At 32.6% G+C, this 24,365-nt stretch overlaps 1 protein-coding gene across 3 annotated transcripts in view; it reads right to left on the bottom strand.

The window, feature by feature from the left end:
* LOC126878907 (retinoic acid receptor RXR-alpha-B) overlaps window positions 1–24,365 on the bottom strand; it is a 281,711-nt gene that overhangs the window by 84,093 nt on the left and 173,253 nt on the right. The gene's annotated exons all lie outside the window — the stretch shown is intronic.

The following is a 24,365-nucleotide window of genomic DNA, read 5'->3' as shown; positions in this document are numbered from 1 at the left end:
CAGTTAATTGCACAATTTCTTGCAGCAATAGAAATTGCATCGTGTCATACGCGAATTGCACAGAAAAGCTGCAACTTCTTGCAGCAATTTCTTGCTGCAAGCAGTTGCATCTAAATAGAACATGTCCTATTTTTCATGCAATTTTTTCTGCAATTTGGTTATATTTTTAGTAACTTTTAAGGCTACACTGTTTGTTTTGACATTCTGTCATCCTAAATTTCAAACTAAACAATTTTTGACAAAACTAGAGGAACTTTTTACCAATTTCCCGCTTCACAGATAACATTATTCTGGTGGATAACTTTAATTATGCAACATAGGGATTAAAGAAACTATATTCTATTTTTATTTCTTTTGTATTTAACAACTTGTTTCCTTTTGTAAATGAATAATGTATTATAGCCATACTTGCATTAGGTATTAATTGATTTTGTTATACATATAATACATATTATAATTTTCTCAAATTATAATCTAACATTTTTTATCTAATATATCTGACAACCATAGAGGTATCTGATAACTCTACTCAAAAAATTACATTTTTAATTTATAAAAACAACATAACCTAAAATTTATGGTATGTCAAAGTTTCTGTCCATTTCATGTCAGTTTATGCAATTACTTGCACCGTGTAATCACTTTATAGGACTTTTCATTCACAGTCATTTGTTTCGAGCTTCTGTCATATGTCGTATAATCCGTGTATATTAATATTATACACAGATTATACAAATATGACACAAGCTCGAAACAAATGACAATCGATGAAAAGCCCTATTGCAGAAAGATAGTTGCAACTTATTGCAGAAGTTCTTGCTGCAAGAATTTGTGCAATAAATTTCGCAATTACTTGCATCCTGTAAAGTGGCTATAAGTTTTTTCAATTCTCAATATTTATTTTGACAAGATTTGCGTAAAACATTAAGAGTCTGAAGATCGTTTATTAGAAAACGTTTCAAAAATTACATGCATTAGGTATAGTCTATTTCACTTTCTACAGAGTCCTTCTATGAACTTACTTCATTATGCTTCTCAATATATAGTGAGGGGTAAAATTATTGAATAAATTCATTTTTTCAAGAATGGGAGATTTTGGAGAGAAATCCCGAAACAGGTCGATTTTTATTTTTAAATTATGATTTTTGGCATATACATATATCATACTAGTGACGTCATCCATCTGGGTATAGTTATAGCTCTTTTGAAAGGTTATTCAATTCTCTATTCAGTAATATAAACATCAAACAATTATTTATACAGGCGGGCCAAAAATATTTTTTTGAATTAAATTAATTCACATAAAAAGAATGTATGTTTCGAAATACATTTTACTGCTGTCAGAAAACAAAAAAAAATATTTATACGACAAACATTGCTTTTCGCTTAAATTAGATGTTGAAACTGCCAAAAAGCAGGTGGGTGGAAGCTTAAACATCGAATTTATGTGAAGAGCAATGTTTACTTGTGAAATAAACATTTGTTCCAATTTTTTGACAGCAGTAAAATTTATTTTGAAGTAAATAAATTACATCCGTCTTTCTTTTTGTGTCAATTAATTCAATTCAAAAATTATTTTATTTGCCCCCTGTATACCTAAATAATTATGTTAATGTTTAAATTATTGAAGAGAGAATTGAATAACCTTTCAAATGAGCTATCACACGACTCCTATTATCATTTAAAAAAATTATGGATGACGTTACTAGTATGATACATATGCCAGAACATTATACATAGTTTAAAAATAAAAATTTACATATTTCCGGATTACCCTTCAAAATTTTCTATTCCCAAAAAAATGAATTTATTCCATAATTTTGCCCCTCTCTGTACCTATATACCAAATACTTTAAACTACTAAATGAGATTTAAGTTTATGCTGTTATTTAATAAAGGCAGCTCATTCTGATACGTGTTCCTTGTGAAGAAATTCTTACTTTAGTATACACCAAAAGATATACAACGTTTACGATTGTTCAATGTAAACAGGTTCAGAAGCTGTAAAATATATTTTATTCAACAAATTATTTTTCTGCTAAACAGACCGAAAACATGATAAGCATACGATGATAAGTCGGAATTGTAAGGTGAATGTTCTAATATTTCCTACTTCATAAGCCAAGTAGATCTTGAAGAATTGTAACTAAAATCTTTGTGAGTCGAAATGAATGCTTGAAATTGTGAGTTCAATTTTAAAAAAAGTGTTTTCTCAAAGAACATTCATAATTTGCAGTAACAAGTGCACGTCCAGGACAGGCTAAACCGTTCATTGCTTCTTTTCCTCGTGAACGAATGTCTGCATCATTCAACCATTTTCGCATGAGAATAATAATTATTGTATTGACCTTTAGTTATCATATAAATGTACTTTAACTGAAAACCCTCAGTTGCTAAAAATATTATTATTTTTGAATCGATTCGCACGCATATTATTTTTGAATCGATTTTCGATCAAGGGTGTCATTTTGACTCACTCAAAATGCTTAGAAAATAATGAAATACAACTATTATTCAAACCTATTTTAACTGAACCTCCAAGTAATTCAATTGTCATACTGACGGATACCGAGATCAAACGTTTTTTCTATGGATGCTATAAAATGTGCCACATCCCTCACTACTTACATACATTCAAAACGAAACATTTCTCACTCTGTGAGAAAAGTCGGCCATTGCAGTGAGAAAATTATAAGTTTGCCGGTTTTCCATACATATGATCGCCGGTTCCATACATATGATCGCCGCGCCGTTTCCATGGTAACATGCACAATACAAACACAATTATTTTCGTCAAACAAAATGTGTTGAAGCAAAATTTACCAAGAATTACCTTTTAAAACTATTCAAATATAACTGTCAATTATAATTTTAAATAAATAAAGCATATAAATATTAAGAATATTAAATACCTACATATCTGTATAGGTATGTATTTTATTTCAATTTAGGCATATGATATACCTAAAAGCACCTAAATGATTTAATTTTGAAGTTTGAACTCTTGACAAAAACGCATCCATAGAAAAAGTACAGTGTACAACACGTGAGAAAATGACATATTTCTCTCTCGCTTGATTTGCAGTACTCGCCTTGTGCCTCTTCTGGTGCCAACAAACTTCTGCGCTCGTGAGAAATATGTCTTTTTTCTCACTTGTTGTACAATATACTATTGAACAACCCCTACTAAAAAGAGTTCTGACTTTGTTACATTAGTAGGGAGTAATTTCTGACGTAAACTACAACTATCTCTAAATATGAGGTTGTACGGTACAAACTCTTAAGAAAATAGATTACACTTTGTCAGAGAAGACGACATGTGTGATTAATTAATTTACACTTCATGACTAAAATTCATAAATAAGTTCCTTTTAATAGTGCGGCAACAGTGCGCCGGCATTAAGACAGTGACACTATACCATCAAAAACAATAATTGTTATTATACTCATAGGCGCGCTAAATTTTGCCAAGTCAGTCGCCAAGTTGCCAAGTTCGATTTCTTGTTATACACTAAGCGTCAAAATTAACGCACCACCTTAAAAATGGGACATTTTTAATGCCTCATATTTCCTAAACCTGTTGTCCGATTTTAGTGATTTGTTTAATATGTTATAGCTTTATTCTTCAAGAATATCAATGTAATAATATTGTTGCTAAAGAGATAAGTGTCATTTTATACCGGGTGTAAAAATGATAGTGTGTTTTTTCTTCAAAGTTTGGAACACCCTGTGGAATATTCTAGCGTATATAAAATATTGAAATTAAAACTCAACTGTAACCTTAAGCTATCTTAACATTTTGCTTTTTTATTAATTCGCTTATGTTGGATAATAAAAAAGTTAGGTATTTTAACAACTAGCAACGTTTTTCATCAATACAGGGTGTTTCTAAATAAGTGCGACAAACTTTAAGGGGTAATTCTGCATGAAAAAATAATTACCGTTGGCTTTATAAACATATGTCCGCAAATGCTTCGTTACCTAGATACGGGATGTTGAATTTTTCTTACAAACTGACGATTTATTTATTGCTCTAAAACTGGTTGAGATATGCAAATGAAATTTGGTAGGTTTTAAGAGGTAGTTATTGGACATTTTTTGGCATACAATCAAGAATTTTATATTCACCATTGGCGTGCATACGGGTAATATGACCGGGTAATATAACCCGTATGCACGCCAATGGTGAATATAAAATTCTTAGTTGTACGTCAAAAAATGCGCAATAACTACCTCTTAAAGCCTTCTAAATTTCATTTGCATATCTCAACCGGTTTTAGAGCAATAAATAAATCGTCAGTTTCTAAGAAAAAATTCAACATCCCGTATCTCGGAAACGAAAAATTTTCGGACACATGTTTATAAAATAACGGTCATTATTTTCTCATGCAGAATTACCCCTTAAAGTTTGTCGCACTTATTTAGAAACACCCTGTATTGATGAAGAACGTTGCTAGTTGTTAAAGTATCTAACTTTTTTATTATCCAACATAATCAAATAAATCGAAAATCGAAATGTTAACAAAGCCTAAGGCTACAGTTGAGTTTTAATTTCAATATTTTATATACGCTATAATATTCCACAGGGTGTTCCAAACTTTGAGGAAAAAACACACTATCATTGTTACGCCCGGTATACAATGACACTTATCTGTTTAGTAACAATATTATTGCATTGATATTCTTGAAGAATAAAGCTATAACATATTAAACAAATCACTAAAATCGGACAACAGGTTGACAGGTTTAGGAAATATGAGACAATAAGAATGCCCCATTTTTAAGGTGGTGCGTTAATTTTGACGCTTAGTGTAGATAATCGATTTTTAGTAGTTCCAATGTGACACAAAATCTAGGCATGGGATAAAAAAGTTTATTTGAAAAAGTGTATTTTTTGTCCTTCAATGGCAGTACAGGCTCGATTTTGCTAATTTTTATTTAGTTATAGAGTAATTTCCACATACTAACATATTTCTCAAATTGGCCTCTGTACCGCCATTCTTTACTATATTACGAATATGTATGCCAAATATCTCGACAAAATATTCAAAATTAAAGCTGCAATCTAGGAACGCGTTTTTCGCGCGATAATTTTGATTATATTCGTCATGTCTCTAAACCTTTTATTTCAGGCGATCCACCTTCTGATGTTTTTTCATATTCGCGACCCATCCCTCAAAAAATTATGATTCGTTGAACAATGGGAATGCATCAAATTTATTTGCTTGGACCTTTTGATGTCATCTATCCATTTTTTTAATAGTAGAATCAACTTTATCTTGAACGAAGAATCGATGTACATCTTCTCCTTGTAATGTCAAATTAAGAATGTTCAGAGAGCTAAAAATATCAGCTAGGTATGACAGTTTTATCAGCCAACCCTCATCATTGAGGTAATCGTTGAGAAAATATTTGGCCTCTTGACTCAGTTGAACCAAAAACAATCTAACTTCGTCTCGAAGTTCGAACAATCTGCAAAGCACATTTCCACGTAACAACCAACGCACTTCACAATGTAGAAGTAACTTCTTATGGTCGCTTCCCATTTCATCACACTTTATAGCGAACATCCGAGATTTTTTCGATTGTGCTTTTATTAAGTTCACAATCTTTACAGCGTTATCAAGAGTGCTTTTGAGGTCTGGATTCATTCCCTTAACCGCCATTGCCTCCCTATGGATGCTGCAATGGGTTAGTGGAGATACTTCCTTGACTTTACTTACCAGGCCCTTATATCTTCCTGACATAGCACGAGCTCAGAGCCGTGCGGTACATTTTTTGAATATGATGCAAGTCTTCGAAATGCCGCCCCTTAAATAGTATTGAGATTCATTCACCTTTTATTTTTATTAAATGCAAATGCACAAAATGAACGAAAACTTTTATTAAAAAAAATACTTTAAATTAAATGAAATATGTATTAAAATTAAATAGCATTTACAAAAATTACAATTTTACCCTTCTGACTTTAATTTTGTACCTAGTGTCGTGTAGCTTCAAATAGCAGTTAGCGAGAACTATTTACCTAAATGATTTTATGCTAAATTTTTTAGTTTTGTTTTTCTTATGGAGCTTTGTAAATAGTTTTTAATAATTTTTAATTTTGAAAAGCTTCTTTCCCACTAGCTACCAAGACTATAATTTAATAAAATTCTTAGTAAGACACAGCATCGGCGCTGGGGTATAATGTGTCCGCCTATAAAACTAGCATAGGCGCCCTTCGGTTTTTTTCAATTAGTACTTTGTATAACATAAGAAAAAACTTTTTGGTGCCCCCCAAACAAAGGCGCCCGCCTGCACTGTATCCCTTTCAGGCCCTTTATCGCCGGCTTTGATGACACAGCTACATTTGGGTATAAAGAAATTAGATTATTTTGGCACAAATAGTTCAAAACCTCTAAAGGTTTTATGAGATATGATATCATTTGGGATATATCACGCAATTCTTCTAGAAGATCATTTGTCTCTGCGTATATCCGATTATTTTTCTTTTTCTATTGAAAGTATTGAATGAAGATTCATACAATATTTTTCTAGTGTTTTTTTTGTTAGAATTTTATTTTCAGTTGGAAATTCGGAATTTATATCAAGATTTTCTGCAGTAATTTTTGTTTGGTCATAGCCAGATGTCTGTAACTTTTCATTTTTTCTATTGGTAGGGGAGCCCAAGCGGGGATTTTTGCAGTTACTCAAGCGCGTCAGATTATTAAATGGGGAGAAACCTTGTACCCTGAAAATGTACCTCTACCGTATATTGGCTCTTAATGCAGGGGAGTTCGTTAAGGGAGGACCGAAAAAAAAAGTCTATCCTTAGAAAAACTCGAAATCGTCAGATTAAGATAAGGTAAGTTAAGTACATGCAAAACAGTGTATATTTCAAAAATCTGACGATTTGAGCGGGGCGTAAGGAAATGGGTGAGTCCCAAAATTTAACAAGAAAAAAGCGAATATTTCGCGAAATGAATGACAGATCGAAAAACTAAAAATACGTACTCAATATTTTTCAAAAATCTATCGATAGATACCAAGCACGACTTCCCGCGGAGAGGGGAGGGGGGGGGGTATATTTAATATTTTAAATACGAATCCCGCGATATTTCGCGAAATGAACATCAGATCGAAAAACTGAAAAATACACCTATTCAATATTTTTGAAAAATATATTGAATGGCACTATTCACGACCCCCCACGGAGGTGGGGTGGGGGATTACTTTAAAATCTTAAATGAAAGCCCCCATTTTTTTTATTGCAGATTTGGATTCCTTACGTAAAAATAAGTAACTTTTATTCGAGACATTTTTTCGAATTATGGATAGATGGTGCTAAAATCTAAAAAAACGATTACAGTGGAACCTCGATTATCCGTCTCTCTATTAACCGTACCTCTGTTAACCGTCAGGGCCTCGATTTTTGACCCTTCGCTTCGTTATCGAACGTATTTGCTTCGTATACTAAAGAGATACGAAACGAATACGTCCGCTAACGAAGCGAAGGGTCAAAAATCGAGGCCCAGGGACCATACTTACATAAGTTATATTGACTACAAAAGTAAAAATTTAGTCATCAATTCATTTTGTTTGAGCATTGCGATAAGCCAAACGAAATTCGTTGAAATGTACACGTGCAGTTATGCCACCATCGCATTTTTTATGTAAATAATTTTTGTTCTTATTCAGAGCTCTGGATTACATTTCAATTTAAATAGGTGATAAATGATACCGTGCTTTTAGAGTTCTATTTTTAGAATCGCAAGCCGAAAATAAAAGTGCACAGCACAATAACTATTACAGTCAATATCTGTGTGTCACCATAATTAAATTTAATTCAAATTCGAACATTGATTGTGTCACTTAGGGCCGGTTGTTCGAACGCTAATCAAAAATGGAATCAACTGATCATTATCAAATATTTATTTACTGTCACCAACTGTCAATGTCAACTTTGTTTGGGTTGCAGAAAACATAATTGATTACAATTATGAGATTTATTAATCAATTATATTAATAATTGTTATGTTAATTAATAATTAATAATTAATTAGTCAATCAATTATGTTAATTATCATAATGATATTTAACATAATTGATTACAATCAACTGATTGACGTACGAATGAGGGGTGTTGTTATTTGATGGTTGTTAAGGGGACTTAATTATAATCAACTTCTTGATTAGCGTTCGAACAACCGGCCCTTAATCGTTTGATCAATTAATTTTTGTTCATGTTCTGTTAACCGTCTTTTCGATTATCCGTCATACCCTTGGTCCGGTGCCCTGACGGATAATCGAGGTTCCACTATATAGTCGAGGAAATGAAGCATTTTGGCTCGCAATTTTTTCGTCCAGCATTGATTTACTTGAAATTTTCACAGAAGGTAGGGAATAGTTCAAGGATCATTTTCTATATCATGCCGCTGTACGCTAAAATCTTGGGGGTGATTGCCACCCCATCTCGGGGGTGGGAATTTTTTATTACATTTTAACCATGTAAATCGATGTGAAAAGTATTTCTAAGAAAAAAATGTTTTTTACATTTTCTTCGTAAAACTAATATTTTTCGAGTTATTCGCGCTTGAAAGTAACAGTTTTTCGTCGAAAAAATCGACTTTTTAGAGGGTTTTTTGAGAATACCTCGAAAAATATGCATTTAATCAAAAAAACTGCAGATAACAAAATTGTATCTTTTAGTAAGATACACTAAATTCTTTTTCTATAATATCCTTAAGACCAATACAAACCGAGATACAGCATGTTAAAGGTTACCTTTTCTCGTCAAATGCATAATTTGAAATATTCAAAGCCAAATAACGGGAAAACTTTGCATTTTCGAGGAAAACTTAAATTATCTATTTTCAGGTATACAATTAAACCTTTCAAAGAATAAGAATAAAAAATTTCTATCATGAAAATAGAGCGATTTATGATAAAAAATATCGGTACCTGCCTTTCTCTACGAAAAAATCAGTGAAAATAACCCCCTAACTACCCTCCTAATTAAAAATTGGTCTTCACCTTGCTGTAATTCCTTGTATATTTGTATTGTCAATACACCCAAGTAGATTGACATATTTAAAAGGCCAAATTTTAGAAAAATTGGGAGTTTAAAGAAAAATTGATTTTTTGCACTTTCGTATTTTTCACGGTTTTACTTCCAAATATCTCCGAAAATACTGGAGATACGAAAAAAATGATGAATTACTAAATTGTAGGTTTTTTAATAACTAAAATTATACTGTGCATATATTTTCATTATAGTGAACAGTTAGCGAGATATATCTGTTTAAAACCTCTATTTACGAGCAAACACCCCCTTATTCGAGCCCTTTAAACCCACCCCAATTAAAAAGTATGGGATCTAACGGAATTTAATTTACACAGTCTTATAGCTCTTCAAAAATCCTACAAAACCATTTTTGAAAAAACTTTTTATCGCCAAAAATGAAGGAGCTATGTTTATAAAACGCGTTTTTTTTTCGAAATATTCGAATAGTCCGCTTATGGAACATTTTCAATGCATGTATAATACCACAGTACTGGTTCGTATACTGGAAGATGACTTAAAAACCATGTGTATTTGTACTTCTACATATTTGTAAATTCGTATTTTGGTGTTAATAAATGTTTTTGTAATTCTATAATTCTACTTTTTTTCTGTATAGATCTATTAAATTATCTACTTATAAAAATTATAATGTTCTTAAGGGTGGTTTTTAAGGGTTGAAATATTATGATATTATATCCTAAAGCATAAAACAATCATTATTTTTAGCCAATCAAAACCAAATTTTACCCATATTAAAGTTTACAACGTTTTTATATCATTTTTGACAATAAGGGGTAGTTTACACCCCTAAAAATAATCGACGCCCTTGAGAATGTTATAGAATATGAAGTACAGTGTGAGATGACCCTAATCCCAAATTTTTATGTAATCGATGCAAGCCGAAATTATTCTTTTAGGATAAGTAATTTTTTATATATAGCTCCAAGAAGGGTGGTTTTAAGGGTTGAGATATTATGGTAGTATATCTTAAAGCATAAAACAATCATTATGTAACTAATAAGAACCAAATTTTGACAATATTAAAGTTTAAAATGTTGTTTTATAATTTTTTACAAGTTGTTTTTTAAGGGGTAGTTTTCACCCTTAAAAAACCAAAAGCGTACAACGGCTCAATATAGAAAATGAACTAGAGGGTGAAATGAGCCTAATCCCAAATTTTTGTACAAATCGATGCTGGACGAAAAAATTGCGAGGTTTTGCCATTTTTTCAGCTTCATTTCCTCGACTATTATTGGAAATGGAAAATTATATTAAAAATGGACAAGTCCCCACTAAAATGGAAAACTTTACTTAACTTTTTTTGGTTTTAGGACCTCACAACCCAATAGGTCCCCAAAACGCTCGAGTGACTGCACATTTAGCATACTTTGCTCCCCTACCATATAGTTTCTGACAACATTTGGACACAATCTGACAAATTATAGTTACATATTTCAACATTTTTGCGACTGAATTTATATGAAATAAAATATCATGCCAAAGAACTACACCGCATATAAATTTATAATTTTTAATATTTTTTGCTAATTTTCGTCATTTGACTTTAGTTTCTGAATTTTTGTTGACTACTTCTTATTATTTCAAATAAGGCATCATATATTTCACAAAATTGAAATCTTAAAGGTTCCAATGCATCTATTCGAGTTGACCATCTAGTATTACCGTTGATTGAAATATTAATACGGGTATTACTCAACGGTTTCAGAGTTAGTTTTGAAACTTGTTTTTTTAGAACTTCCCAACGATTTGTAGAACCAGAAAAAAATCCATTTATAGTAGGTATAGTAACAACTGACTTTAGCAAAATTTTTCACTTCTAAATGAGTATTTTCATTAGAACAAATAATTTTTTGAAACTAACACACAGAGAGATAAAACCAACAGATATCTAAATTACAAATTATGCCACAACATACACATTAAAAAGGAAAAGTGTACAGTTCTTGAATAATACAAACAAATGTTGTTGTTTCTGTAGAAGAAGACGATTTCTTCACTTTTTAAACTAAAGAGTGGCATGCGCACATGCGCAGGGCACATAAAACGCCCTCGGATATTTTTCAAGTAGGTATTCTATTTTGCACACCCTTTCTTATTCTTATGATTATTTTGATGTACATATTTTGATTTTACTCATTATGCCGCTCCCCTTGTGATGCCGCCTGATGCGACTGCCTCACCGCATCATAGCACGACACGGCCCTGCACGAGCTCCATTTTACATTTCTGTTGACCTGTATTAATTCTGCCCCGGCAAAATAAGATTCTCGCCTGCTGTGTGCGAAGCGCTGTTTTTTGCTATTAGCAAAGACAGCTGGTAAGAGGGCATGATCATTTTTTATTACCTTGCCCCGACCGATGCACAGTGGTGAATTTGGCCGAAAACCTGGCCAAAATGCAAAAATTGAAGTTTTTCGATAGCTCGAAATCGGATCCAATAAAATTAAAGTGTGTTATACAATTGAGGCATTGTTAGGTTTTCATTTAAAACTACAGACCTGTATTATTTTGTTATTTTATAGTGGATGCTATTTCTGGAGGTAAGTGAAGTATTTTAATATAGTTTTTAGATTTTTTTTCCTAAAATAAACTTTATTTACAACATATTTACAAAATAATGGCAAGAATTTTCAATCGTTTCTGTTTTCCAAGTTTTAAAATGGAAAGAGTAAAAAAGTCGGCTTTGGTCAGCAAACATTTTTACTTAATAAATAGTTCAATATGTATATAAATATTCCTCAAAAAATCATCTGCAACCAGGTGCAAACTTAGAGGAATTTTTCATTTTAAAAAAATGTAACACGCTGGAGAATTTCTATATTAAGAGACTTTAATGTTATCGTCAGTTAATAAAGTAAGAACAAAATATGAAGCAGCTGATCCAGTAAATTTACAGTTTTTTTACACAAGAGCCGCCGTTTTTTTGTTATTTTTTTGCTTTCTTCTTCTTTTTTTTAATCTTTAAGTCTTTTTACCTTTATGTATAGGCCTATCTTTTTGCTTTCTTATTTTTATATTTTTTAATAATTTTGGTCGTGTGAGTCCAAAAATTTTGACTTTTTTTTAAAATAAAATGCATAAACGATACTTTATATTAAGAAGCCAAAAATTGGTAGGTCAACTCTAAATACATCTAAATTATTTTGTAAATGGATCCGATTAATTATAATTATTACCTACCAATTTGTGGCTTCTTAATACAAAGTTTGGTTTATGCATTTTATTTTTAAAAAATTTAAAAATTTTGGGCTCACACGACCAAAATTATTAAAAAATATAAAAAATAAGAAAGCAACAAGATAGGCCTATACGTAACGGTAAAATGACTTAGAGATTAAGAAAAAGAAGAAGAAAGCAAAAAAAAAAAACAAAAAACGGCGACTTTTGTGTAAAAAAACTGTAAATTTACTGGATCAGATGCTTTGTATTTTGTTCTTACTTTATTAACTGAATATAACATTAAAGTCTCTTAATGTATAAATTATCCAGCATGTTATATTTTTTTAAAATGAAAAATTCCGCTAAGGATGCACCTGGCTGCAGATGATTTTTTGAGGATTATTTATATACCGGGTGTCCCAATAAGAATGGCTCTCGGCCATATCTCAGGAACCGTTTATAGTAGAGCTTTGAAATAAAAAATTTTATAACAAAAGTTGCCTCAGGAAAAGCCTGGAAATTATTTTCATAATTGTGGGTCCACCGCTAGAGGGCGTAATTGAATATCAAAAATAAAAAAATCTTAATTTTACAAAATTTTCCTAATGAAGGGGCACTGGAAATCCGATTATTGTATTATTCATCAAATTCTGCGCATATTTGATTCAACAAGTTTAACTCTACCTTTGCAGATAAGAGGTGGGGGTGAGTGGGAACCTTGTTATGAAAAAATGGCTGTAAGTCCGGTTCCGCTAAATCAAATTTTGAAAACTGGGTATTGTTGAAGACAGATCTTTTTCTTCAATGTAAGCGTGATAATTTTGAACCATCCTAATAAGTAATAAGCCAGCTGGGAGGCGTTATTTAATTTTTTTCAGAAATCTAGTTTTCTTTGGAAAATATTAAATACAAGTATGCATTTTTAATCATACTTTATAAAATTAGATTAAATTAGCAATAGAATAGCGAAAACCGCATATCGATACCTTTTTTCTATCTCAAGATATCTCGAGAAACGTGTAAATTTTATACATAACTGTTACTATCACCGGTAAACTAAGTTAATGAAAAGTAGTGTGCTGTGGAAAAAAACAAAATAACATTTTCCAGATGTCAACGTATAAAAATATAATTAATTAAAACAACAATATAAAGAGAAACAATACTATTAAAATTAAATATAACACAGAACAAAAAGAACTACTTAGTGACGACCTAAATATTCAAATTGTTGCCCATCATACACTACTCTAGAATACATTATTCAGAGAATACTAAACGCCATTCAAAGCATATCGAGAGCAGAAATTGAGACTGCTGTTCAATCTACTCTTGAAAGAGTAAATGTTTGCAACGAAAATGATGGGCAAAAATTTGAACGTTTATGTCATCACTAAATAGTTGTTTTTATTTCTTTGTAATAGGGCTTTTCAACGCTTCTCATTTGTTTCGAGCCTCTGTCATATGCCGTATAATCCGTGTATAATATTAACATACGAGATATGAACGAGGCTCGAAACAAATGAGAAGCGTGGAAAAGACCTAATATACGATGAGAGCTGGAAAATGTATCTTTGTTGTTTCCATAGCACACTACTTTTAATGAATTATTTCGTTTACTGGTGACAGTTATGTTTTTAAATTTACACGTTTTGTAAGATATCTCGAGATAGAAAAAAGGTATTAACATGCGGTTTTCGCTATTCTGTTGCTAATTTTGTCTAATTTTGTAATATGGTATTAAAAATGCATGTTTGTATTTAATATTTTCCAAGGAACACTAGATTTCTGAAAAAAATTAAATAACGCCTTCTAGCTGGCATATTACTCAGTAAGTTGGTTCGAAATCATAACTTTTACATTGATGAAAAAGATCTATCTTCAACAAGACCAAGTTTGCAAAATTTGATTAAGCAGAACCGGACTCACAGCCAGTTTTTCATAACAAGGTTCCCACTCACCCCCACCTCTTATTTCCAAAGGTAGACCTAAACTTGTCAAATCAAATATGCGTAGAATTTTATGAAGAATACGACGATCGGATTTCCAGTGCCCCTTCATTAGGAAAATTTTGTAAAATTTAGATTTTTTAATTTTTGATATTCAATTACGCCCTCTGGCGGTGGTCCCACAATTATGAAAATAATTTCCAGGCTTTTCCTGAGGCAACTTTTGTTATAAAATTTTTTATTTCAAAGCTCTACTATAAACGGTTCCTGAGATATAGCCGAGAGCCATTCTTATTGGGACACCCGGTACATATAATATTGAACTATTTACTAAGCAAAAAATCTTTGCTGACCAAAGCGGACTTTTTACTTTCCCCTTTTTAAAACTTGGAAAACAGAAAACGATTGAAAATTCTTGCCATTATTTTGCAAATATGTTGTAAATAAAGTGTAGTAAAAAATCTAAAAAGTATATTAAAATACTCCACTTACCTCCAGAAATAGCACATCCACTATAAAATAGCAACATAATATATGTCTATAGTTTTAAATGAAAACCGAACAATGCCTCAATTGTATAACACACTTTATTTTTATTCGGTCCGCTGTCGTTCAATCACAACTTTACACTAATGCATATAAATATTTGATCTGGTTGTATTGTTTTACCCCTAACGGCATAAAAAGTACTTTTTATAATACCACGGTTGTTTACAATGGCATAATATAATAATTAACTTATAAAATATGAATTTTAAGTATATTAAGTTTTAATTATGTATTAAAAAAATAAAAAAAGGTAAGCGAGAGGTAGGATTTGAACTCAGGACCAGTAGATCTCCAATCTAACGCTCTACCACAGAGCTATCGGCCCTCGACGTGTTGACGTACGTTAAAATGGAATTCAAATGTCATAGTTAATATAAAATGTCATAAAAATCACATTTTTAAAACAGTTTGAAATTTAAAAAAGAATCCATTTATCGCTACAATAGCAGTTAAATATTGCATTGTTAGTCAGCTCTTAGCTATCCTGAAAATTTCAAGTACCTAGTTAGTCTAGAACTATTGTTAAAATGGATTACAAAATTTGCGGAGTCCGTGACACCAACCAAGTTAAGTATATAAAAAGGTTTTAATAAGCGGCGCCATCTAATGACCGGGGATGTTAATCATTACAGATACCGTCCATTTGAACTTAGCAGGAGGTTACTCTGATTAATTGTTGATCTGTGGCTTGTGGCAAATGCTAGTTTGAAAAAGTAAGGTTGTTTTGGCCTCATTAAATTTATTTCATTCGAAGTACCTGGCCTATTTTCTTGCCCAGATATTGTACTAAATTTTTTGTTTTCTCTTTAATTACCTTTCGTTAGTACTAACTAGTCGTGGTCCTCAGTAAGTAAGAACAACTCAAATTGTTAAGTCGTTTCGCATAGTTATCCAGTGTCGCCAAAAAACGCCGGTTTCAGTTATAGTAAAAAATAAATTAACCCTTTCTCCCTCCTTCCTTCACCTTACTAATAACTGAAGACTTCTCGACCTACCAGTTAAAATAAGGTAAGGCCTTTTTTTGTTAATATTTCCCTACAGTCCGCTTTAAATTTGATTGCGTAATAAACCAGCATCGCCTAATCGCCACCCCATAAGTTTTTGGCCTTCTAGCCGCGATCATCTTGAATCAATTTCGTTGTTGTTTTGCCGGTTCAAGATCTATCGTATTCTTGGCGTTGGATAAATTTATTTAAAATTATAATTGTAATCGGTATAGTATATTTGTCGTGTTAAAATCTAATTAAATCGTAGTGTACCTTTTTTTTGTCGTGTATCGAAAAACCTTGTTCTTCGGTCGACTATAGCTAGGACATTGAATTCGTGTTTTTGCTTCTGAACCCATCGCTTAGTGAAATCGACTTTGGTTAATTAAATATATTTTATATGGATATTTTGCAAACCTAAAAATAGTTTGTTTGGATTTAGTTTAATAAAATTTGAGTAATTGTTGAAAAAATATATACACCTAACTACTATTCTTGACATATTTTTGTTTTTGTTCCATTTTATTTCTTTATCACTGATAATTATTTGAAAGAATTTCAATATTTATTATTAAACATGCCTAAAAGTCAAAACGAACTAAAATTAGAGCGATTATGCTCTAAACGTGAAACTATCTTTCGTAGGGCTCAATTATGTTACGATGCCGGGTCGGCCTTAGAAAAAGATCCAGAAAATGCCTCAAAAATGCGTAACTTTGCAGTTAGATATAGTACTTTCAAAAAAACTCTATCAGAATATGAGGAAATTGTTCAAGATATCGTTATATTAAAACAAGAGATGGCGCCAGATGCTGGCGTTGCTTACCATACGCATTTAGATGCATTTTATGATCTCTACTCCAATATTGAATATTTAGCTTCATTATTTATAAATAAACCTGTTGTTTTGAGTAATAATCCCAATATTACTAATAATTCTAATATTAAAATGCCTAAATTTGAATTAGTTAAGTTTGATGGTGAAGATACATATATCTCTGTGGCCTGTTTTCTATGAAAATTTCAAACAATTTGTTCATAACAAAATAGAATATCCCAAGTCCGATAAGCTACAGTATTTGTTGAGTTGTATTTCCGGGAAAGCCTTGAAAAGCTGTAGCTCAATAGAACCCATTCCTAATAATTATGATATTATTTGGAATATGATTGTTGAAAGATATAATGATAAAAAATATTTGTTTAATCTCTATATGGATCGAATTGTTAATTTTCGCGGTTTGCAATCTAATAATCCATCCTATTTGGAAATATTTTTGGAAAAGTTTGATACTAATGTTTCTGCACTAAAACGATTAAATCTCGATAATTTAGATGATCATATTTTAACTTATTTAGCTATGTTAAAATTACCACAAGATACCATAGATTCATTTGATTTAATAAGAAATAATAATGATTTACCCGCTTATGATGAGTTATTGAAATTTTTACGCCAACGTCGTAAAGCTCTTATTAAAAATGAAAGATCAAGGAATTCCAAAAATAATTCTTCGTTTCAAAAACCGAACAAATCGTTTCATTTGCAAGAACAGAATACGTATTCCTCCATAGATTGTGTTGTTTGTAAAAAAGGCCCACATTTAATTAAAGACTGTAAGCACTTTTTAGGGCTACCATTTGAATCCAGATTTAAATTAGTGAAGGAAAATAATTTATGTTTAAATTGTTTTTCTTCAAAGCATCGAGTATCCAATTGTCCGTCAAAATTTTCTTGTGTTGTGTGCAAAGCTAGGCACCATTCCAAGTTGCATAAGCCAAATACTACTCGGCCTAATGAAAATGTTCCATTTCCCTCCACTAGTACTGAGCCTACCTCTGGTTCTTCTGATAATCCTTCTAGTTTACATGTCCGCCATTCTACAAATATCCCAAATGAATCAGAATCGAGTTCTGTTAGTCTGTTTGGGACATTAATGGTTAAAGTTGTTGATAAATGGGGTAGTGCTCACAAGGTTAGATTTTTGTTAGATAGTGCTATTGTTAGATAGTGCTTTTGTTAGATAGTTGATAGATTCTGCTAATTTTCTTACTTTTGATTGTTCCCGAAAATTAGGCCTAAGTTATTCGAAATTAAATTTGACAGTCTCTGGTATAGGAGGATCAACCACCCCGATAGTAGGTAAAACCAACATTGTTATCTTTTCTCATTTTGATAAAAAAAATACGATATCCTATAGAAGTGTTGCTTATAGACAAAATCTCTAATAAGTTGCCAGATCAACCAGTTGATAAAGACTGTATTAACAGTATAGAACACTTGAATTTAGCTGACCCGAATTTCTTTTTTCCTGGCAAGATAGATGGTATTTTAGGCTTATCTGTCTTTTCAAATATCATTGGTTGTAATAGAGTGTCGTGCGAAGATTCTCTATCAGCTATTGAGACTAGTTTAGGTTATGTAGTCATGGGCTCAGCTGCACCAAATTTTGAAAAAATCCACACATATTTGTCTTTCGTCTGTAACCCTTTGTTGAATTTAGATTCCTTGGTCGAAAGAATGTATGAATTAGAGGATTTGCCCACTGTTACTAATAGTTCATCAGAAGATGAAATTTGTGAAAAGTTATTTTTAGAAAATGTATGTAGAGATGCAGATGGTAGATACACAGTTTCGTTGCCGTTCCAAAATGATCCTAATGTACTGGGTGATTCTTTTGTTCTTGCTAAAAATAGATTGTTGTCCTTAGAAAATCGCCTCGCACCAAACCCAGAACTTAGAGAGCTTTACTGTGATATCTTTCAAGACTATTTAGACCAAAAGCACATGAGTTTAGTTCCCATTCAAACCATTGATTCGTTGTCGTATTATATTACCCATCATTGTGTTTTTAAACCAGATAGCCCTTCCACTCCTTGTAGAATAGTCTTGAGGCCTCTATGAAAACTAGTAAAGGACCGTCATTAAATGAAATTCTTTATAAAGGTCCAAAATTACAAAATAATCCTACCACAATATTGTTGAATTTTCGTCTTTTTCCAATCGCAATTGTCGCTGATTTGAAACAAATGTATAGGCAGGTTAAAGTGGTTGAATCTCATTGTTCGTTTCAAAGAGTTTTGTGGAGATTTGATACCAATGATCCTATTTCTATTTTCCAATTAAATACTTCAACTTTTGGAGTAAAATCCTCACCATATCTTAGTCTCAGGGTAATAAAACAATTATGTAATGACGAATCTAAAAATTTTCCTGATGCTATCATCCCAATTTTAAGAGATATGTATGTAGACGATTTTATTAGCAGTTTTCCAAATGTTTCTGAAGCTATAGTTACACACACTCAGTTAGTGAATTTGTTTCAAAAAGGTGGTTTTAAATTAACCAAATGGATGTCGAACTCGAACGATCTACTATCGACAATCCCCGAACCCCTCCAATTGGTCAAAACCAAACAATTTGATAAGTCAGTCTCCAAAGTGTTAGGATTGCAATGGGAAGAAAAATGTGACAATTTTAGTTTTGGGTTAGAAATACCCTCATCGACTCATTGTACAAAAAGAAACATGCTCTCACTTGTTGCTCGTATGTTTGATCCCTTGGGATTCCTATCTCCTATAACCCTCTTGCTTAAAATTTGGATAAAGAAACTTTGGACTCTAAAGGTAGATTGGGATAGTACCGTACCAAAAGAAATCGAAATTGCATGGGAAAAGTTTCAAAATGAATTTCATGTCCTATACAAAATACAAATTCCACGCCATATAGCAGTTACACCTAATTCGTCGTTGTCTTTTGTAGGATTTTCAGATGCAAGTGCTGCTGGATATGCAGCCATTGTTTATTCCAGGGTTGTTAATTGTACAGGTCAAGTTAAAGTTACTTTACTGTACTCTCAATCTAAAGTATCTCCAATGTCTAAAATAACTCTTCCTCGATTAGAGCTTTGTGGAGCGCTTCTTCTCTCAAAGCTTCTTTCACATGCTATTGAAACTTATTCTCCTAGACATAATATTGATAAAATTTTTGCCTTAGGTGATTCCATAATTGTCTTAAATTGGATAAAGTCCTCAGAGAAAAATCTCAAAATATTTGTTCAAAATAGAGTTGTTACAATTCATAAGATGGTTCCGTCACAGTATTGGTTTTTTGTTCCTGGAAAGGAAAATGTTGTTGATTGCGCCTCTCGAGGTTTGTTTCCTTCTTCGTTAGTCAACCATCCCACATGGTTTACTGGTCCAAATTGGTTACTGTTGAAGCCAGAATATTGGCCTATTCAGTCCGTCAACGGACAGGAAATTATGATTTGTGATTCTGAATATAGATCACAAACCTTCTTTGGTAATGTCACTCGTGTAATTTCTCCGCTGTATACTCTTATTGAATATTTTTCCAGTTGGTCGAAACTTTTAAATTCCACAGTATACGTATTGAGATTTCTTAGAAAATTGCCTTTAAATAAACGGATATCTCTATTTGATTTAAAAATTGCAGAAATTGAATTAATTCGAGCTGTCCAGCAAAAACATTTTTCTGAAGAATATAAAGCCCTTTCTTAAAATCTCGTTGTAAAATCTTCCATACGTTGTTTGAATCCATTTATTGAAAATGGAATAATTAGAGTAGGTGGACGTTTGTCCAACTCCCAATGTAGTTTTAAACAAAAACATCCGATTTTGTTGCCCAAAGCCGATCCTTTAACCATTTTGTTAATAGATTATTTCCATAAATTGCATTTACATGCTGGAGCGTATTTGTTGCAAAATCTTCTGAGAACAAATTATTGGATACTATCTAGTCGTCAGGCCATCAGAAATAGAATTTGGAGATGTAATCGTTGTTTTCGTCTTAATCCTAAACCTACCTATCCTATGATGGCTGACTTACCCGCCGTAAGAGGCAATCAGGCAAAAGCCTTTTCACACACTGGTGTAGATTATACTGGTGCGTTTTCCATTACTATAGGAAAATATCGTGGCGTAAAAACTCAAAAGGCTTACGTATGTTTGTTTGTTTGTCTAAGTACGAAAGCCATACATCTTGAATTAGCCTCCTCGCTCTCTACAGATTGTTTCTTAGCCGCTTTCAAAAGATTTTTATCTCGTCGTGGAAATTGTAAGGTTTTATATTCAGATAATGGCACAAATTTTGTGGGTGCCAAAAGAGTCCTCGATGAAATATATCAATTAACTACTTCAAAAACTTATAAAGATGCATTCCAACAGGAACTTAATAATACCAAAATTTCTTGGAAAATGAACGTACCTTATGGCAGTCACTTCGGTGGTATTTGGGAAAGCAACATAAAAAGTGTAAAACTTCATTTAAGTAGAGTTGTGGGGAATCAGATCCTTACTTACGAAGAATTTTTAACTGTTCTGACACAAATCGAGTGTCTTTTGAATTCGCGTCCTCTTTGTGTTCAAAGTAACGACCCTGAAAATCCAGTCGCGCTGACTCCATCGCATTTTTTATGTACAGAACCTTTAGTGTCATTACCCTCGATGGATATTGATCTTGATAAAAATATGAGTACTTTGAAAAGATATAAATTACTAGATTGCATTGTTCAACATTATTGGAAAAGATGGCATTCAGAATATTTGTCTTCTATGCAGTCTCGTTTAAAATGGAACACTAACTCGAATCCTCCCAAAGAGGGAATGGTAAGTATAATAAAAAATGAAACTATCCCACCTTTACAGTGGCCTCTGGCAGTCATAGAGACTTTGTATCCTGGAAAAGATGGGATTGTTCGAATCGTAAAAGTGCGAACCAAGCACGGTAGTTACATGCGCCCAGTCGTTAAACTGTGTCCTCTACCCAGTCAATAAACTAGAGAGGATTTTTTTATTTTATTTGATAGTTAAAATTTTAGTTTAGGGTGATGAGTTCATGTGCAGACTTAGCATATTAAAATTAAATTAGTTTTCGTTGATTTTTCGTTTATTTTAAAAATAAACTCGGGGGAAGGATGTTTTGGCCTCATTAAATTTATTTCATTCGAAGTACCTGGCCTATTTTCTTGCCCAGATATTGTACTAAATTTTTTGTTTTCTCTTTAATTACCTTTCGTTAGTACTAACTAGTCGTGGTCCTCAGTAAGTAAGAACAACTCAAATTGTTAAGTCGTTTCGCATAGTTATCCAGTGTCGCCAAAAAACGCCGGTTTCAGTTATAGTAAAAAATAAATTAACCCTTTCTCCCTCCTTCCTTCACCTTACTAATAACTGAAGACTTCTCGACCTACCAGTTAAAATAAGGTAAGGCCTTTTTTTGTTAATATTTCCCTACAGTCCGCTTTAAATTTGATTGCGTAATAAACCAGCATCGCCTAATCGCCACCCCAAAGGTTATGCTAATTAGTTTCATCCATAGTTACGAATTATTAAATTTAAATCAACAAAATAATTACCGGTGAGTATTTTTTATGTTTCTCTATGTAATATGAGTATGTTTTGCGATATTTATGATTATGATAACTGTTTTTTTTTGTTGAAAAATTTCAAAACATTATTCAGTGTTTAGTTGGGTAAAATGGGATATCGAGTGGTTTAAAAATCGAGCATATTAAATTTAATTTTTTTAAGGTTATTAAAAGATGGGAAAATATAAAAGAATAAGTGATCGGCAGACACAAGCAGTGGAAGAGGTTCTTGACAGAAGAATGGGTTATCTTAAGGCTTCTAGTCTAGAAAATTTGGGGTACCTCGAACAACTATTGAAGCCAGAGTAAAAAAATTTAAAATGGAACTCTCGAACGAGAAAATTCAGCAAAGAAAGGACTAAGGCGTCACAAACCGGTTTTCACAGCGGAACCAGAGGAGGATTTGATGGAACACATTTTGTTAATTGTTAATGGAATCACGACTATTTGATTTTACTTTGAATGACTTTCGAAGTTTGGCTTTTCAGTTAGCTGAACGCAGTGGATTAGATAATCAATTTAATGAAGACAAAAAAATGGCCATTAACACGTTAATCTCCCAAATGATGCTAAAAATATCTTACCCCCAAGCCCAATTAAGACAGACCTTAATGTTCATACTAGTAGTGAAGGTTGCCGTATGGGTATCAGAGCGTGTACAACCATAGTATCTGAAACCCAACTGTTGGGTGTCATGGCGATTAACGTGTTAAAGCTTGGTTATACAGCTTTCTAAAAAGACATCCAACCGTTAAACTTCGTACACCTGAGCCAACATCTCTAGCTAGAGCCATGGGTTTTAATAAGCCTGTCGTAAAAAAATTATTTTTCCTTGCTTACTGGCGTGCTTGAAAAATATAAAATACCACCCGAACGGATTTACAACGTTGACAAAACGGGTATAATGACTGTGCCAAAGAAAATATCGAATTGTTTGTTATTGCGTGGGAAAAGGCAATTTGATTGTATATGTTCAGCTGAACGCGGTGTTCTTGTTACTGTGGAAATTTGTATGAGTGCTTCTGGTGTATTTATGCCGCCTACCTTCATTTTTCCTAGGTCCAGAGCAAAACCTAAGCTGCTAGATGATGCTCCACCTGGCAGTAAAGCTTTCTATCATTCGTCAGGATGGATGCAAAAAGAATTTTTTTTAATTGGTTTAGTCATTTTATTGAATTTTCAAAACCCTCCAAGGAACATCCTGTTCTTTTACTTTTGGACGGACATATACGACCCACACAAAAAATATTAACGTCATAGAGAAAGCTAGAGATATTGGTGTTGTAATATTGTTAATGTAAATTGGTCCCGTTTTAGAAAATAATCGGCGCTCTCCGCCTCGTACACCACCATTATCATAAAACCAAGTTGATGGTGATGCAGAAAATGAGAATTCTCCAAATACATTGCCTTTAGATACTTTTAGACCACAAAAATCTCCTAAGGTGCTGGAAAATAAGAAAAATTGTCATATTACTCCTCCTCTTCATTCTTGCAACAAGTTCTATGCTAAAGCAACACCCTCTTGTTCGTACTCTTTCAACTTTCGAGTGACTCCCAAAGAACTAATTGCCCTTCCGCACGCAGAAAAAAAAAATAACCCTAATGATAAAAGGAGAGAAAAAACAGCTGTGTTAACCTCAACAACTTATAAAGAAGAAATGGAGAGGTCTATAGGTAAAAGACCCATCAAGAAACCAAAACTAAATTTGGAAAAAAAACAAAATTGTAAAGGCAAAGGAAAAAAATAAGAAATATGTTCCAAAACCAAGAAAAGAAAAAAGAGACAGAAACAAAAGGGATAGCAGTTCAGATGATGAAGACGAAGACGAAGTTTACATTTATTGCTCGGAACTGTATTCCAAATCAAAATCAGATGATGGTTGGGTAATGTGTGAGCGATGTCGACTTTGGGCTCACGAAGCTTGCGTCGGGGTAGAGAATGATGGTGACCCATACTCATGCGATTTTTGTCGGTTTTAAACTGTAAATTTGTTTAATATTAATGTTAGGTATATGAATATTTTTTTATTTTTCAAGTCAATATCATCATCATCATACAACCTCTTCTGTCCACTGCTGGACATAGGTCTCTCCCATTCTTCGCCACTCTTCACGGTTCTGTGCTTCTTGTTGCCATTTCTTGGATATTCGTTTAATGTCGTCCATCCAGCGTGTTGGTGGTCGTCCTCTGCTGCGTTTGTCTTCTCTTGGGCGCCAGTCAATTAGTTTTCTGGTCCATCGTGAGTCTTTCAGTCGCGCTATGTGACCT

This window comes from Diabrotica virgifera, chromosome 1 (assembly GCF_917563875.1).
Source record: "Diabrotica virgifera virgifera chromosome 1, PGI_DIABVI_V3a".
NCBI lineage: Eukaryota > Metazoa > Arthropoda > Insecta > Coleoptera > Chrysomelidae > Diabrotica > Diabrotica virgifera.
The sequence above is the reverse complement of the archived record's forward strand: the minus strand, read 5'-3'. Positions and strand labels throughout refer to the sequence as shown.